Genomic DNA, 18,940 nt, shown 5'->3' on the forward strand with positions numbered 1-18,940 from the left:
CAAAGAAATATGTAATGTGAAACAAGGAAGAAGGATTATAAGACATTGTTCTATATCCATCAATGTGTAAATACAAAGGTGTTTGAGAAGATTGCTGATTCGACGACGATGAAGGCGGCGTGGGATACACTGGTGCGATGCTATGGTGGTGATGCATCTGTGAAGAAAGTAAAATTGCAGTCCCTATGCAAGCAATATGAGAATCTCAACATGAAGAACAATGAGAATGCGCCTGATTAAATCTCAAGAGTGATTATGATCACAAATGAGATGAAGTCTTGTGGCGTAATTCTCTTTGAACAAGTAATCATTGAAAATGTACTAATATCACTTACTCTTCAGTTTGATTACATAGTTGTAGCCATAAAATACTCTAAAGACACTAACACCACGAGAATTGAAGAACTTTAGAGTAGTTTAGAGACATAAAAATTGTGTTTGACTGAAAGAAATTCTAAAAAGGGATACATAACAGAGTCTGAATGCTCAGACTTTGAAGGTTTCTTTTGTCAAGAAGAATCAGAAGCAAGCATGATTAGAGAACAAGACAAAGTATGACGGTGGTGTTCAGAAGTAAGAACTCTCCAATCAGATGAGAAGAAACATAAGAATGTTCAGAAGGGAAATAAGTAGTTTGATAAGAGAAAAATTCAGTGCTACAGTTGCAACAAGTTTGGCCATTTTGCTACTGATTATTGGTCGAACACGATTATCAAGGGTGAAGAAGCCAACATAGCCAGAGGAGATTCTGATGATAAACCCACGCTATTGATGACATCTGAGAATGTAGGTGGAATAATGGTATACTTGTTGTATATGGACATTGTCTTCTCAAATCACCTAACTGGAAACAAGAAATGGCTAATTGATTTTGACTATGGTAGAAAGACCAAGATCAGATGTGCGGATGATGAGTATCTGAATGTTGAAGGAATGAGAAATGTCAGAGTAAAATTGAGCAATGGCAAAATTGTATTAATTAAGGATGTATGGTATGTTCCTAGCATTAATAGCACTTTGATGAGTGTATGTCAGCTGATTGAAAAAAGGATTTTCAGTAACCACGAAGGACAGTCTCTTGAGGTTCTATGATTGTAATCAAAAGATGATTATGTAGTCTAAACTGGGAAGAAACAAAACATTCAAAGTGAAGATTGCAACAAAAGACACTTAATCCTTAGTGCGATAAATCTTGAAGGGAAAGTGAGTTGTGGTACAAGAGATTGAGGCATATGAACTACAGAAGCTTAAGGAATCTGAGTTCAAAGAATCTGGTACATGGAATTCTAAAGATTGTGGCACCAGAGAAATCATATGATATATGAATGAGAGGTAAGCAATCAAGATTGCCATTCTCATTATAAATTCCTCAAAGAATAACTCATACTTTGGGTGTGGTGGATTCTGATGTACGTGAGCCATTTGAGGTGCCTTCACTTTGAAGAAACAAGCACTTTGTGTCATTTGTGGATGAGCTCACAAGAATGACTTGCGTAGATCTAGAGGCCATAGAGTTAGATAGATATCAAGGAGACTTACATACTTTGAATTGCAACATGATACTGAGATTGAATCTGAAGAGGAAGTCATATAGAGTGCCATGATAGTGGACTATAAATCTGTCAACATCAATGAGGCCCTCAAGAAGAAGGTGTGGGTGAACTCCATGAAGGAAAAACTTGAGGCTATTGAAAGAAGACATGTGAGTTGATTGTTCTACCCCAGAATAAGAAAACCAACAATGCGAGCTGTGTTTTTAAGATAAAGCTGAATCTAAATGGTTCAACTGCCAAACATAAAGCAAGGTTAGTAGCTAGAGGATTCCTACAAAAGTATGATTTAGACTACTTTGAAGTGTTTGCTTCTGTAGCTAGAAAAGAAACCATACGATTAGTTATTGTTATAGATAGAAATAGGAATTGACCTCTGATACATTTAGATGTAAAACAACTTTTTTGAATGGTCCATTGCAAGAAGAAGTTTATGTGTTACAACCTTCTAGATTTGTGAAAAAGAAAAAAGAAGGGATGTTGTACAAGCTGCATAAAGCCTTGTAAGGACTAGAACAAGCTCCAAGGGCCTGTAATTTGAAAATTGATTAATTTTTCAAACATATGGGATTCAAGAAATGTGAAATGGAGTATGGTGTGTATATGTATCATACCTCTGAAGGTAATGTGATTCTGATGTGTCTTTATGTGGATGACATACTTCTAACAAAGAGCTGTACCATTGAGATAAACAAGTTCAAAAAGGTATTGATGAATGCATTTGATATGATTGACCTTGGAAACATGATATATTTTCTAGGATGGAAACTCTCCACTCTGAAAAGGGAATCGTTGTGCACCAACTGAAGTATGAACTTGAGCTGATGAAGAGATTTGAGCCGATGAATTATAAGTCAGTAGTCACACCTGCTGAGACAAATCATAAATTGGACTATGATACCGATGGTGAGGATGTAGATGTTACAACCTTCAAACAATTAGTTGGCTGTCTAAGATATCAGTGCAACAACAGGCTTGACATATGTTATGCAGATGGAATGGTAAGTAGGCTTATGAGGAAACCAAAGTGGTCACATTGCCAAGTTGCAGTCAAGATTCTGAGTTATGTAAAAGGAACTATGAGATATATAACTTTGTTTCCATCTATAGTGTCAGATGATGCTGAACTGATATGCTATTCAAACTTTGACTGGTGTAGGGACAAAATAGACAGAAGAAGCACTACATGATACATGTTTATGTATCTAGGAGCTCCCATTTCTTGGTGTTCCAAGAAGCAACTAGTGGTTGCTCTGTCAACTTGTGAAGTTGAATACATAGTTGGTGCTTTGTTAGCTTTTCAAGCTGTTTGATTGATGAGTTTGCTGCAGGAACTGAAGTTCAAGGTGAGCAAACATGTCAAGTTGAAGATTGACAACAAATCAACTATAAGTCTTGTCAAGAATTCAACGTTTTATGGAAGAAACAAGCACATTGATACTAAGCATCATTTTTTGTGTAATCAAGTTCAGAATGGAATGCTTGAGATTATTCACTGTAGTAGTCAGAAGCAACTTGCAGATGTGATGACCAAGGCGATAAAAACTTAACACTTCATCAATTTATGGGATAAAATTGGTGTTGTTGATTTTTAATCTTGAATATGAGTTAAGAGATGATGTTAAATGTAATGCAATTCAAATTCAAGTTAGTTTTCATTTCATTTAACATTTGAGTTTACATTTGTATTTCGATTGCATTTAGTGTGCATTTGAGTTTGAATTATTGTATAAAACCAAAAGGTAGTAGCAATTTCTAACAGAATTTTAAATTTGAGATTTTGAAATAATTAATTACATTTTCCATTCTCTCTCTTTTTCTCTCAATTCTTCTTCATTTTTCTTCATTCTTATGCATCAAGGAGTTGAGTGCTAAACTCCCCCAATAATATGGTTATAACTTATAAATGGATGCAATATTTTTTGTTTTGGAGGTATTTCTCAAACTCAAGTTATATATATATATATATATATATATATATATATATATATATATATATATATATATATATATATATATATATATATATATATATATATATATATATATATATATATATATATATATATATATATATATATATATATATATATATATATATATATATATATATCGTTATGAGGCTACCTGCATCGATACAAATTGAGTTTTGATGTCAAGATGAGTCACTCTCTTATCCATATTATATTGTCAACAAGTGGCTAGACGTGTGTGATTATCACCTTCCAAAAAAAAAGGAAGAGACATATAGTATATTCATCATTCAAGGATTTGACACGTGTAGTCATATTTTTCTTGTTCTTTCACAACCTAACATATAATCGTTGAATTCAGGACCTTAGGTGTGTAACCATGAAAACAAACAAACAAGAGACACATAGCAGCTTCAACGTTCCAATACTTGACATATGTATATGCATATATTCATATAAATGATCCATTCAAAAAATCATCTATAAATTCATAGATAGTTATATAAATGCAATGAACCTGGTGATGATATATATTGATGCATGTTATTGTTGTATAATTTACTTTTAATAACAAAGATAAAGGTTTATGGAGGCACATAAAGAAAGGAAAGAGAAAGTAGAAAAAAAGAACAAAACAACAGGAATATCGAAGAAGAAGATTATTGATAATCAAATCAATGATGATAGATGTAAAAGGGAATTGGAGTGTGACAAAGTGACCAAAAGGATTATTCGTGACAACATAAGTTCAAGTAGTGAAAAAGCTCAAGATCCTAATGATGTGTTGGCTTTCTCTCGATCAGTTCATAATGTTGATTCCTAACTCGAGTGATATATCCATGATTTTGAATTCATCAAAATTGTGCTAAGAGTGTTGTTTTAATATTTAAACAATGTACACCTAAGGTAACTAGATTATTGAAGAAATTTCAAATTTCTCGTATTTTTTAAAAGTCTAAATCAAATTTCAAAGTTTGATATTATGCACATCTAAGTAGATTTTTTTTATCTTTTCAATTAAGATTGTGATGGTTACTTGTTAGTGCAAGTCTTTGCTGTTGTGATGCTGTTACGGTCTTGCTGTATGAGATAGACATGTAATATAAGGAGTGAGTAATGATGAAAAATATAACGGTGATGTTATTTATACTGTGGTGAAATTGGGTATTTCTGGTATTAGACTGAGTTCGGTGAAAGAACAACGGTCTTACTATGTTGTGGTGCATGAACGTCTTCTAAAAGTTAAGCATCTAACTGTGAAAGATGCAGAAATAACTTCATTAAATGTCCATTTAATCCTGAGACATTTCACAAGTTATTTCACACGTGGCATTACGTACATATGCTAGGGCGTGACACTTCTATCTAGGACATTCGAGTGCACTTAAGTGAACCGTCTATTATTTAACTTCCCATTTCTTTTGTTCTGCGTTGTTGATTTGTTTATAAGAGTCACTTTGACATTTAACAACTTTTATTCCCTCTCAAACCTGACCACATTGTTCTCACATTGTCAATATTTCTCTGCTTCAACTACTTTCGTTTCATTTTCTTATTTAAGTACTATCTTCTAATCTTTTCTTTTTGTTAATTGTTTTATTTTTCTTTATCATTTACCATGACTAACCTAGGAGATGCACTATAGAGTATGAATGAAGTTGATTGAGCGACTCTTATGTATCAACCATTTATAAGAATCTTGACAAGAACTTATGGAAATCAATCTCAATCTTGTTGTTTTAAGTCATAGTTTTGAGTATGGAAGAGGTTCCGTTGAAAGCGACAATGACTCTCTTAGCTATTTTAAAGGGAATGGATAGGGGAACTTCTGTGATCCGACTTATATAGAAGCGATTTCTCGTCTTGCCTTCTCCGTTCATTCCTATAACAAACTTAACATAACTGTTGCAGTCCAAAGTCCAAAATTAGTGAAAAGCCTTCTACTTCGTCAAATCTTTCACAAAATCAAGGTCCAAAATGAGTGAAGAGCTTTTTTGTTTGTTTTTGGCATATTAACATCGTTTTATCACAAAATTATCATTATATTCATCACCTTAAAACCCTTAACATGTACAACACCACTAAGAACTTCCACATATCAAATTCACATGAAATTCAGTAACTAATACAATATCAAATTATCATCACAACACAATGATCTAGAGAGGTTTACATAATCATCTCAAGGTCTAAAACCTTGTCAATGGAAAAAGGGAAAAGGAACATGGAATATGGTTATGATCCCTCTCTATCATTTGTGAAAAATATCCATAGATGAATAATCCCTACCCCTTACCTTAAATTTGTAGAAAAGTGATTGACTTTGGTTTGTAATCCTCTTCTAGCTAGATTTTGTTCTTGCCTCTCAACTCCTATTCTTCAAAAAAAAAATTCATGTACCAGCAACATTCTCTCCCTATTTTTCTATTAAATAAAAATCTATTAATTATCATTATTTCTGTTTTTCTACTTCAATTTTTGACAAATCTCTTCTTACCACACCAATTCTACAAATAATATTATTTTCCACTCCATATTTCAATATCCCATAATTTCTCTATAGTTATATTATTTTAATTAAAGAAAAAGGTGATAAATTCTATAAATGTACCCAACCTCAAATAATTCCACAAAAATCAATAAAGCACTCCAATAAATTATTTAAATATTTTAAACTCAATTAAAATAATTTAAAAATCGAGGTGTTACAGTATCCACCTGCTTTCTCGCCCTCTTCAGACTGACCCTTATTCTGCCTTAGATTCTTGGGAAGGCGAGCTTCACTAGCATCAGATGTCTTGTACTGGTGCTTTTCACCTGCAGTAGTTAAATATTTTGGGAATGGAGGGGGTAAAGACACCAACTGCTGTGGGACCTATATCCGAATCAAACATTATCTCCTCTTATTAAGCGAAATATCGATCATGTCCTCTACAAAAAAGGGATATGATATTGATAACATGAAATAATATCACATTCTAGGACTCAATTTAATTTAATTATATTATTATTTACTTCAATTTATTTTATTTTATTCGATATTACTCGGTATTTTCTTTCTATTTATCTCAGGTAGTTTATTTGAAGCACAAGTGAAAAAGGAAGAAAAGGAGGTGCAAAAAGGAATGAAAAGAAGCAAATATCAAAAGCCAAAGCCCAGCCCAAAAGCACAGGCACTGCGCCTGTGACGAGCGTCACACAGGCTGTGACGAGCGTCACGCTTTGCCCACTTGTGTTACGAGCGTAACACATGGTGTGACGGACGTCACACCATTCTCCTATATTTTTGGCTTCAGAAGCGCAACAAAGACGTGGAGGCCTATTGTTACGCTTGACCATTTGCAACGTGAAGACCCTTTACGCGGAAGACCTTTGGAAACAGTTACAACAAGTGACCAATATAAATAGTAGTTTTTGGCAAACCCTACGAGTTCTCTCCTCTTCGCCGTTTTAGCCACTGAGTTCAATTTTCTTCTTCCAGCCGTGCGAGCATATCATTATTTTTTCCTTTACTGTTTTTGCTTTATTTAATTTCTATTCTTATTTTTACTTTCCTTTCCAGTTAATCTTTCAGCACTTAATTAATTTTTCGCACAATAGTTTCTACACCGGAAACTATTGTGTACCTTTTACTAGATCTAACCTTACGTTAGACCCTAGATTTTTATTCCTTCACTTTTATTTTCCTGTCCGATTGAAGAATTCAAGAACAAATCCAACCGGTCTGTGGTGGAGTGTTCAAGATTGCTATAAATTATTCAGGTTCTTTAATTTATATATGCTTTATTTTATTGTTTATTTATGTTATCTTCCTGAGATGGAATTATTTATGCATGCTGATTATTTAGATCTGCTTAGTATGTCTGGCTAATTTATTTAGGTATCGGTATGTAGAGTAAGCGGAATGAAGGAATCAAAACTAAGTTGGTTTAATTACATTTAAAAATAAAATCACTCTTTTTACGGTCTCAATTTACAGGTTTAATAACAAGGTTTTGTACGAAAGTAAAAGACATAAAGAAGTTAAAATCAATAGAACGACAGTTTGAGTTTTTAACTGGACAGTGTAAATTGGACATTAATTCTAGATCAGGGCGAAAGCAATTTTTAGAGTTAATTAAATTCTAATCTTTTTCAAAAAGTATTTTTAAAGGTTGAATGTGAGGACGAGAGTTAAGCATTTGAATTTAATTATATAATCTAAGTCAACAGAGCGAGAGTTTGAGACAAGGGTGTTTAAACGATTAGTGTTTTCTTAAAAAGAGTTTCTATAGATTCTATTGTTTTCAAAAAGTGATTTTGGACTTAACTAATAAGTGACAGCTACGTTAATTTAAAGTCATGGTCTATTCAACAGAGCGAGAGTTTGAGAAAAGGTTTTTAATCAATAGTGTTTACTGAAAAGATTTATTTTAAAACCAAGAAACCAACGAAGATTTGATTCCCTAATTACGACGAACTACATACCGATATCCGTTTAATAAATATTTAATTTAGATCTTATTTTAGTTTTAACTTTTCCCCCAAACAATCGAAGTATTATCCGCCTTAGCTTTACGAAGTAACCTTAGAAAACGGTATATCGATTCATAAGTCCCTGTGGGATCGATATCTTTTAAAACTTCGCGATAGAACTGTTCACTTGCAGTTTGTACCCCAAATTCGACTCATAAAGTCGCGATCAAGTTTTTGGCGTCGTTGCCGGGGACTTTTATTTAGTCGATATCGTAACTCTTCTGTTACGCTGTAGAGACTAAGGCTTTTTATTTTTATTTCTTTCGTTGATTTGTATGCCACATACTCGCTCACAAGGCGAGCCGTTCTACTTACGAATCAACGATATCGAGCTATATCTCCGAGTCTTACGACGAATTCGGAAATACCGTGCTGCGAACAATCTCCCTCCTGTCGAACTTCCTGATCTCAAAAATCTTCTTCCTTCGCCGATACCCGAGATGGCAGAACCAGCTCGTGCTCTTCGAGATTACGCCGCTCCATCGCAAGATGAGCCGCATTCGAGTATTGCTCCGCCCGCAATCGAAGCAAACAACTTCGAACTTAAACCTTCACTGTTGCAGGCAGTGCAACATAACCAATTCTCTGGAAATCCTACCGAGGATCCAAACCTTCATTTATCCGTGTTTGTCCAATACGCTGATACTGTTAAAGCTAATGGTGTCACTTCAGAGGCAATTCGACTTCGTCTTTTTCCCTTCTCGTTAAGAGATAGCGCTAGAAGATGGCTTCAATCTCTTCCTTCCAACTCAGTCACCACATGGAACGAGTTGAAGAAAGTCTTTCTTGCCCGATATTTTCCGCCGAGCAAAACAGCTATGTTGAGAGCCCAGATAAATGGATTTAAACAGAAAGATAACGAGTCTCTTTTCGAAGCATGGGAAAGATACAAAGACATGATGAGACTTTGTCCACACCATGGTTTAGAGGACTGGTTAGTAATTCATACCTTCTATAATGGTCTCCTGTACAACACGAGGTTAACAATAGACGCCGCCGCAGGTGGGGCACTAATGAACAAACCTTATGCTGATGCTTATCAACTTATCGAAAGCATGGCCCAGAACCACTATCAGTGGGGAAGCGAACGAACAATGGTAGAAAAACCTCAAACGAAAACTGGCATGTACGAGATAAGTAACCTTGATCATGTTAACGCAAAAGTGGATGCTCTGGTCCAGAAAATTGAAAGTTTAAATGTATCACCTCCAGCCACCGTGGTAGCCATAACTCAGAATTGCGAAGTCTGTGGAATCCAAGGTCACACTCCTGTAGATTGTCAACTCCTAACAGGAATCCAAGCGGAGCAAGTAAACTATGCTCAAGGAAGCCCCTACTCGCATACCTATAACTCAAATTGGAAGAATCATCCAAATTTTTCATATAAGAGTAATAATGCTTTATACGCACCTGGACAATCTCCAAATCAAGCCCCAGCTATACCTCCGGGATATCAAAAGCTGATTCCATCTACACCTAACAATAACGCCCCTAGGAAATCCAACTTGGAAATCATGATGGAAAACTTTATAGCTTCTCAACAGCAAACCAATAAAGATTTCTTAAACCAGAATGTACACACTGGCGAACAAATTAAACAACTAGCAAGTAAAGTAGATGCCCTGGCTACCCATAACAAAATGCTGGAAACGCAAATATCACAAGTAGCTCAACAACAAGCACCTACTGCTGCCCCAACTGGTACATTTCCTGGACAACCCCAACCTAACCCGAGAAGCCACGCTCATGCAATTATACTGAGAAGTGGAACGGAAGTGGAAGGACCGTCTGATCCAAGGGTAGAAAACCAAAACTCTGAAAAGTCAACTGAGGAGGAAAGTGAACCTAATAAAAAGGAAGAGAGTAATAAGGAAACCATAGAAAAGAAGAAACCTTATGTACCTCCACCACCCTATAAACCACCTATCCCTTACCCTCAAAGGCTTATTAAAACCAAAGATGCGGGCCAATTTAAAAAATTTGTTGACCTACTAAAACAATTAAACGTCACAATTCCTTTTACAGAAGCTATTACGCAGATGCCCTCATATGCTAAGTTCTTGAAAGAAATTCTCTCTAATAAAAGGAAACTTGAAGATAGCGAAACCGTTACACTCACCGCTGAATGTAGCGCTATAATCCAGAATATGCCTCCTAAACTTAAAGACCCAGGTAGTTTCTCTATACCCTGTCACATAGGAAAATTTGTCATTGACAAAGCCTTATGCGATTTAGGAGCCGGTATTAGTGTTATGCCTTTATCCATATGCAATAAACTGGAAATGGGAGAATTAAGACCAACTAAAATGTCTGTGCAACTAGCAGATCGTTCCGTTAGATATCCTATAGGAATTCTTGAAAACGTTCCCGTGCGCATAGGTCAATTCTACATTCCAACCGATTTTATAATTATGGACATTAGAGAAGATGAAGTTACACCCATTATACTGGGAAGACCGTTCTTAGCAACTGCCGGTGCAATCATAGACGTAAAACGAGGACGACTCACTTTCGAAGTAGGAGAAGAGAAAATTGAGTTCATTCTTTCCAAATTTTTGAAAGCACCTGCAATAGAAGATTCATGTTACTTCATGGATATCATCGATGAATGCATAAAAGAAACAGAGTTAGAAAAAGACAAATCATCTGACTATCTTGTAGAAAACAAACTTAACCAATGTTTAGCAATAACACCGGACCCTACGCAATGCCTTAAGAAACCAACCCTACCTCCTTTGACACATTCACAGTGAGCCAAGAAGAACTTTTTGAATATAGAGAACTTGAACACTTTTGGGGAAGCTTGACTGGAAATGACGATCCCGAGGAACATGAGTTTCTCTCTGGAAACATACATAACCCGACCTTTCGCTATTTCCATAAGATCCTGACCCACACCTTATTTGGGAAGAAGCCAAACAGTACCACCGTTTCACGTGATGAACTCTTCATCATATTTTGTGCTTCCCAGAACCGTCCAGTAAACGGTGCCACTTTTATGTTGGCAAATTTAGACCACCTTATCCAAGACGAACGAGCACCAATTTGAATAGGCGGTTTGATAACCATGATTGGTAATGCTATCGGATTACGTCAGCCTATGCTTGACTTAAGCCCTTTTTGTGGCATTACTATTATGAGTATACCCTTCCTCTTCAACACTATGTTTATAGCAAACCTAGGGTCTGACGAGTTTGAGCTTATAATTAATAACCAAGTTCTTTGCCTATTCACCTTGCCCAGTCCTAGGACTAGTGTTCATAACCGCAATAACTGGCTCTACAATCTGAACGCAACACCCTCTCCAGCTAGATCTATTGAATCCATCCAGGACTATGAGATTTGTGACGACCAGATCCCTTATGCTGAATCTGACCCTCAGACACCATCTGGTTATTATGATATTGATCCTCCCCCTTAACCTGTTCCGACCGAAGAATCGGAAATACCCGGTCCTAGACATCATATGCCCGGAGCTGATTATAACACCACCATTCAAGCTTTGATGTCAGAACAGGACGCCCTCAGAGAAGAGTTAGCTAACATGGGACAAGAATTTCTGGGATACATGAGCAGTATGACAAATCAGTTCCACGAGTTGCTAAACCGTGTTAACTCCTTTGCTCCTCCGGCCAGAGATTATGCAGATGGATAGAAGTTGTTTTTCTTAGTTATTTAGTTTTAGTTAGATTTTTCATTTATGTTGTTTCAAATTATGTTCGTATATGTTTTCTTTCGCATTTTTGCTTTTGTCCTCCAATGTTACATTATGATTATTTTATGAAGCTATTGATTTATTTTACTTTACTATGAACTATGCAATATCTATCAATAATGCTCTCTACTGTTGCTGCCTACATAACTTATTAAAGAAAAATATATTTATGCACTATTATGCAAAGTAGAATAGCATGGAAGGGAAATTTAAATAGCCAAATAAAATAATCTGAAGCAAAACAAAATAATAAAAATAAATTACTATAATTATTATAAAGAACGCAATCAGTAACCCGTGCCAAGATGACTGTGTGACGAGCGTCACACACGCCATCACGGTCGTCACACCAAGTACTTGTGCCGCCCGTAACGCCCCTGTCACGAGCGTAACACCTTCAGACTAGGTGAACGTTACAAGCCGTTGGAGAGACTACCGTTACACCATTTCACCTTTTTACCTTCCCCATTTATTCACATTAACCCACATTTATTTACTTTTCAACCACTTCCCTTCCAACTTCATTTTTTTTTCCTATAAATACCCATCATACCTTTCTTCCTACATCACAACAATTCTATACAATCCAATATATTTCTTTTCTTTCCTAATTACTTCTTCCAACTCATTCATCAGTATGGCGGGAAATCAAAATTTCGGAAATATCATCTTCCGATCCGAAGATGATAATTATCAAAGGGAGCAGTTCAAGCGTTTCCAACAACGAGGTGTCACCTCTACCAGGTATCCTGATCTAACTTGTTTACAAGAATTAGGATTACTTCAAGGTATAGAATGGATGCTCCGTCTTACTGATTTAACCTTCCTTTGCACGCATAATCAACCCACCTACCCATCCCTAACCTTAGAATTTTTAAGTTCTTATTCATATAACACCCCCACCGGTGAAGACGAGTTCTTAACCGGTACCGCAACCTTCCGTACGTTCAACACCGAATACTCCCTATCCCAAAACCAATTGAGCACCATGCTACAATTCCCTATAGGAGACCAAGTCCACCCGAGAATCCCTCCGAATTCCCAGTGGCACATACACGCCTTCGACCTTTTCAGGAAAATATCCAGTGTAGATACCAACAACTGGGATGTGCTCCTTGTCTCCCATATACATAACCCAACCATCCGGTACTTTATCCGCATCCTACAAAACACAGTCTTTGGAAGACCAAACAACAGCAAAGTAAACGCCAAAGAATTATTCTTCCTCCACTGCGTCTTTCAAAGGGATACCCAGGTAAACGCTGCCTCCTTCCTATTTCATCACATCCGCACCCTATGTGCTAGAGGCCGTCAACCTTTTGTAATTGGTGGATTAATCACCACCATAGCACTTGGCCTGAACCTAGGGGACCGACTCCACAACCTAGAATCTTTACCTCCCCTATCTATGGATATAAGCTACTGTCGGTCCAGCCGCCTAATTAAAAACAGGGTAGGCGGAAAATATTACCTTATGGTGAACAACCAGGAAGTCCCAAGCGTTGTTCTACCTAACATTGCCCTAACAGATGTCACAAACCCCAACCGCCACCTCTATGATCTGAATGCTCCCGAAGCTACCGAGCCTGCACAAGCAAACCCGTCTACAGACGAGTTTGAAGAGATGGAACAAGGTGATCAGGTTCCTGCACAACAATCAGTCCCGCTCAACCCTTCCGATGGTGCAGCTGGTCCATCCTCACGACGTCGTCGACGAAGAAGGCCTGCAACCAACGACGACATCATGGATGCTATTGATGGTATGCAAGCACAGAATCTCGAAATGATGCAACTGATGTGCCAGATGCAACAACAACAGGAAGCGAGGAATGTTATTACCGATCAGCGGTTCACTGAATTGCTCAGCAGGTTTGACGACTTAGAAGTACGTCAACGATCACCCGGTCCAAGAACCAGAGGCGGAAGGCAGCATTGACTCTAGTTTCTTTTTCTTTTTTTGTATTTCTTTTCTTTGAAACATTGGGGACAATGTTTCATTTAAGTATGGGGGGGAAAACCGTGTTCTTTCTATTCTCCCTTTTTCAAGTATGTACCTTTCTTTTCATTGTTATTTCCCTTATATAAAAAAAAAAAAATAAAAAAAATAAAAAAAATTTATAATATAGATTTATTTTAAGTTAAGTCCCTAGTGTAAAAATTTCTATTATCTATTCCCTCAAAAATTTTCTTGAGCCATAACAAAACTTTAACACACCCAATAAGTATAAAGGTTGCCTATTTTATCAAACTTGAGACAAATTAAGACAAAAATTATTACCATAACAACGCTCTAAACAAACCTCAACATGTTAGATCAGAAAGACAACTGTTATACAAGTCCTTGAACTTTTAGTTTTATAGTAACCCCGAGTAGTTTATACAAGAAGTCAGCACCATCTTAATAGCAAACTACGTGGAGGGCCGATGAATATAAGTGAATGATTCCCAAAATAAAAATAATAATAAAAAAAAAATATATATATATATATAGCAGGAAATGCACTAACTAAGTTAGGTGATCCTTACCAGATCATTTAATCTAAAGGTTGCAGATCATGCAAAAACATAATATGAAAGATCCATTATGAGTTGGTTCAGCAGGTATCTGGTACTGAACTTGGTAGGGCGGACTACGGTCCGATCCCCCGCAATTTGCAATGGACTGAATAACGAAGTTATCCGACTTATGTACCAGAGCTTCAAGCTAAAAGGGGATCAGAATCACTAACCGGTTACTCCACTATGTGCGCGAAAAGATAAAGGGCTTAATGTGATTTCGCTAGAATGAAAACGGGTGAAATAAGAGTAAAGGAACTAGGATAGCTATAATGGCATTACTCGAACTGGTTTGCATAAGGTGAGGTTACCTGAGGTTGTAACGGTAGTTGTTGATGTCAAGATTAAACTCAAGTTGCTTCTAAACAAAATCTACTTGCAACCTAGTACGAATTGATATGTGTTTTGAAATTTCATTTAGCTAAAATTTTAAAAACAAGTTCTATATTGTATTTTGCTTGAGGACAAACAAAGATCTAAGTATGGGGGAGTTTGATAACATGAAATAATATCACATTCTAGGACTCAATTTAATTAAATTATATTATTATTTACTTCAATTTATTTCATTTTATTCGATATTACTCGGTATTTTCTTTCTATTTATCTCAGGTAGTTTATTTGAAGCACAAGTGAAAAAGGAAGAAAAGGAGGTGCAAAAAGGAATGAAAAGAAGCAAATATCAAAAGCCAAAGCCCAGCCCAAAAGCACAGGCGCTGCGCCTGTGACGAGCGTCACACATGCTGTGACGAGCTTCACGCTTTGCCCACTTGTGTTACGAGCGTAACACATGGTGTGACGGACGTCACACCATTCTCCTATATTTTTGGCTTCAGAAGCGCAACAAAGACGTGGAGGCCTATTGTTACGCTTGACCATTTGCAACGTGAAGACCCTTTACGCGGAAGACCTTTGGAAACAGTTACAACAAGTGACCAATATAAATAGTAGTTTTTGGCAAACCCTACGAGTTCTCTCCTCTTCGCCGTTTTAGCCACTGAGTTCAATTTTCTTCTTCCAGCCGTGCGAGCATATCATTATTTTTTCCTTTACTGTTTTTGCTTTATTTAATTGCAATTCTTATTTTTACTTTCCTTTCCAGTTAATCTTTCAGCACTTAATTAATTTTTCGCACAATAGTTTCTACACCGGAAACTATTGTGTACCTTTTACTAGATCTAACCTTACGTTAGACCCTAGATTTTTATTCCTTCACTTTTATTTTCCTGTCCGATTGAAGAATTCAAGAACAAATCCAACCGGTCTGTGGTGGAGTGTTCAAGATTGCTATAAATTATTCAGGTTCTTTAATTTATATATGCTTTATTTTATTGTTTATTTATGTTATCTGCCTGAGATGGAATTATTTATGCATGCTGATTATTTAGATCTGTTTAGTATGTCTGGCTAATTTATTTAGGTATCGGTATGTAGAGTAAGCGGAATGAAGGAATCAAAACTAAGTTGGTTTAATTACATTTAAAAATAAAATCACTCTTTTTACGGTCTCAATTTACAGGTTTAATAACAAGGTTTTGTACGAAAGTAAAAGACATAAAGAAGTTAAAATCAATAGAACGAGAGTTTGAGTTTTTAACTGGACAGTGTAAATTGGACATTAATTCTAGATCAGGGCGAAAGCAATTTTTAGAGTTAATTAAATTCTAATCTTTTTCAAAAAGTATTTTTAAAGGTTGAATGTGAGGACGAGAGTTAAGCATTTGAATTTAATTATATAATCTAAGTCAACAGAGCGAGAGTTTGAGACAAGGGTGTTTAAACGATTAGTGTTTTCTTAAAAAGAGTTTCTATAGATTCTATTGTTTTCAAAAAGTGATTTTGGACTTAACTAATAAGTGACAGCTACGTTAATTTAAAGTCATGGTCTATTCAACAGAGCGAGAGTTTGAGAAAAGGTTTTTAATCAATAGTGTTTACTGAAAAGATTTATTTTAAAACCAAGAAACCAACGAAGATTTGATTCCCTAATTACGACGAACTACATACCGATATCCGTTTAATTAATATTTAATTTAGATCTTATTTTAGTTTTAACTTTTCCCCCAAACAATCGAAGTATTATCCGCCTTAGCTTTACGAAGTAACCTTAGAAAACGGTATATCGATTCATAAGTCCCTGTGGGATCGATATCTTTTAAAACTACGCGATAGAACTGTGCACTTGCAGTCTGTACCCCAAATTCGACTCATAAAGTCGCGATCAGATATAAATACATAAGGTGTTAAACGGAGGATTAAGGTAAAAGGTTCTTATCGTCCCATAAAGCTTACCCAAATACTTCTTTACCCCATTGCCATCTTCTCGTGCTGGGTAATTAGAGTACAAGAGCTTAAAGGTCAGATTCAACTTAGAATCTAGACCATCTCTTGTTCAATAGGGGAAAGAGAACTTGTATATATCCCTTTGATAAGTTGGGGATTTGGCATCCATAAAAGAGGGAAACGATAGACTCCCGTCGCCTAGTGGTCACCAGAGAGGCGCCGCCTCGCCCCCTAACTCGCACAAATATATCTTTCAAATCCTCATAATAGCTTGCATAAGGTTCCAACAAATTCCTACCTAGTACATCACACAGAGTTATCCATCCACTATTAGAAAGAATCTTTATCGTAAAAAATGAGAAAAACACCCAAACAGTGGAAGGAGTCCCCCAAGTTATAGCCGATTATTTGAAAATCCCTCAACATGCCCCATACATTGGGAGTAATCTAGGATGGGGAGACGTTTATATCCGTCAAAAAGTATGCCTCAAAAGAGGATGAAGGTATCAGAACCCCTAACTTCTGAATAATAGGCAAGTAAATATAAAAATAGGGAACAAAGGTCTCACCGACAATGTTCATGTTGGCTCTCCCTATTTCTAAACAAGGTTCCAAGACCACATCCTCTTCATGCCCCGTACTGGAAAACTCAATGCCCCAAAAAAACCTGCTTATCATGTCAAAATTGGATTATAGGGACGCTATGTCTCAGACATGAATATGTTTGATGTTCCTTCTAGGCGTTAACTTCAGGTGAGAAGAAGGGAAAAAGGAAAGAATAACAATGTTTATGTCCTAAGAGAAAGAATGAATTTCGCCACATTTTCTTTTTTCTTCTCCAAGGTTTTGTGCTTGAATAACATATTTTATGAGGGATCAAAAAGGGAGAATCTGAAGGAAGAAGGAAAAAAATGTCCTTAACCAATGAAACGAGTCTTTTTATAGAAGTCAAATTATATAAGTTATATACTCACTCAAGGGAGTAAATTCCATGAGGAGTGAAAAATTTATTACACCTAGAGGACACATGTAATAAAAAGGGGTAATATTAGTTTCCCAAGGAAACCATCATTAGCTACATTAAATTTTACCCATGCCCTTTTTTCTAAGCACTCAAGATTTCATAATTGACTAACGTTTTGACGTCTTCCACTAACGTTTGGTTTATCAAGAGAAATTTGGAAAAGGGAAGGTGACTCATACCCAACTAAGAAGCTTACCAATATGAAAAAGACCCGCCTCCCATTAATAAGGTCACCTCCAATTGAAGGACTGACCCTCGAGCTGAGGGATTCACCTCCCATTAAGAAGATCACATCCAGCTAAGGGACTCACCCTCAAGTTGAAGAATTATCCTCCCATTAAGAAGGTCGCCTTAAAACTTGGGGACTCACTCAAAAATAAGGGACTTGTCTCTTTTCTAAAGACCCCCCATACCACGAGACAACGCCTGAAACAAGCCTTAAACACTTATCCCTTTTACAAGTCCACATACTTGAAGGAGTGTGTAATATTGTATTTGTGAAAGTATCAAATAAGGGCGACGATAGGGTCCTCGCCCAATAAGGCATCACCTAGGCGCTAACTTTATAGAGTATGGGATCTCGCCTTAAGGAAATATGACATGTATATACTATTATTTCCCCACTAAGTCATATCAGAACAAGTCATGCCACAACTCCTTGGAAAATAGGTGGCCAATAGTCTCCCCCGGTCAAGCGGGAGAGATTACTACTTCTTAGGATTTTCTAAGCCTTGAGCCCAAGAACATCTATAGATATTTGACCATTTGAGGGTAGAAGACAATTCACTACTTAACAATGTATCACATAACACAGAGTCTCTCACCTCACACGAGTTGGTATCTCATACTACCATAAACGCGATAAACACCACCATATAAGGTCTCTCACCGCTGCGAGCAATCTATAACTATTATAAACCTACTAAGACCTTTGAGTATTCTCTATCCGTGTTGGGATATCACACACATTTGTACTTTTTGACTAGAACAATATTTTTTACCACTAAAACATCACCGAACAGGACAAAACTACAAGTATAAAGGAGGGGTATAAACAAAACTGTGTGAAAATGTCCCATTGTTTTTAATTTTAATTTCAACAAATCTCGATGATTGAACATATTTAACAATATACATTTTATTTCATACATCACCAATCATAAACTTAATTGAACCTATATATATATATATATATATATATATATATATATATATATATATATATATATATATATATATATATATATATATATATATATATATATATATATATATATATATATAGATATATATAAACTAAAATTAATTTTTTATTAAATAAGTC

General features: G+C 36.1%; 1 non-coding gene across 1 annotated transcript; it reads right to left on the reverse strand.

Moving 5' to 3' along the window:
* Positions 1–8,856: 8,856 nt before the first annotated feature.
* LOC127117184 (small nucleolar RNA R71) lies at positions 8,857–8,963 on the reverse strand. The gene has a single exon (XR_007801942.1). It is a non-coding gene; the product is annotated as a small nucleolar RNA R71 (small nucleolar RNA).
* Positions 8,964–18,940: the final 9,977 nt, after the last annotated feature.

Source organism: Lathyrus oleraceus, chromosome 1 (genome assembly GCF_024323335.1).
Source record: "Lathyrus oleraceus cultivar Zhongwan6 chromosome 1, CAAS_Psat_ZW6_1.0, whole genome shotgun sequence".
In the NCBI taxonomy this organism is placed as follows: domain Eukaryota; kingdom Viridiplantae; phylum Streptophyta; class Magnoliopsida; order Fabales; family Fabaceae; genus Lathyrus; species Lathyrus oleraceus.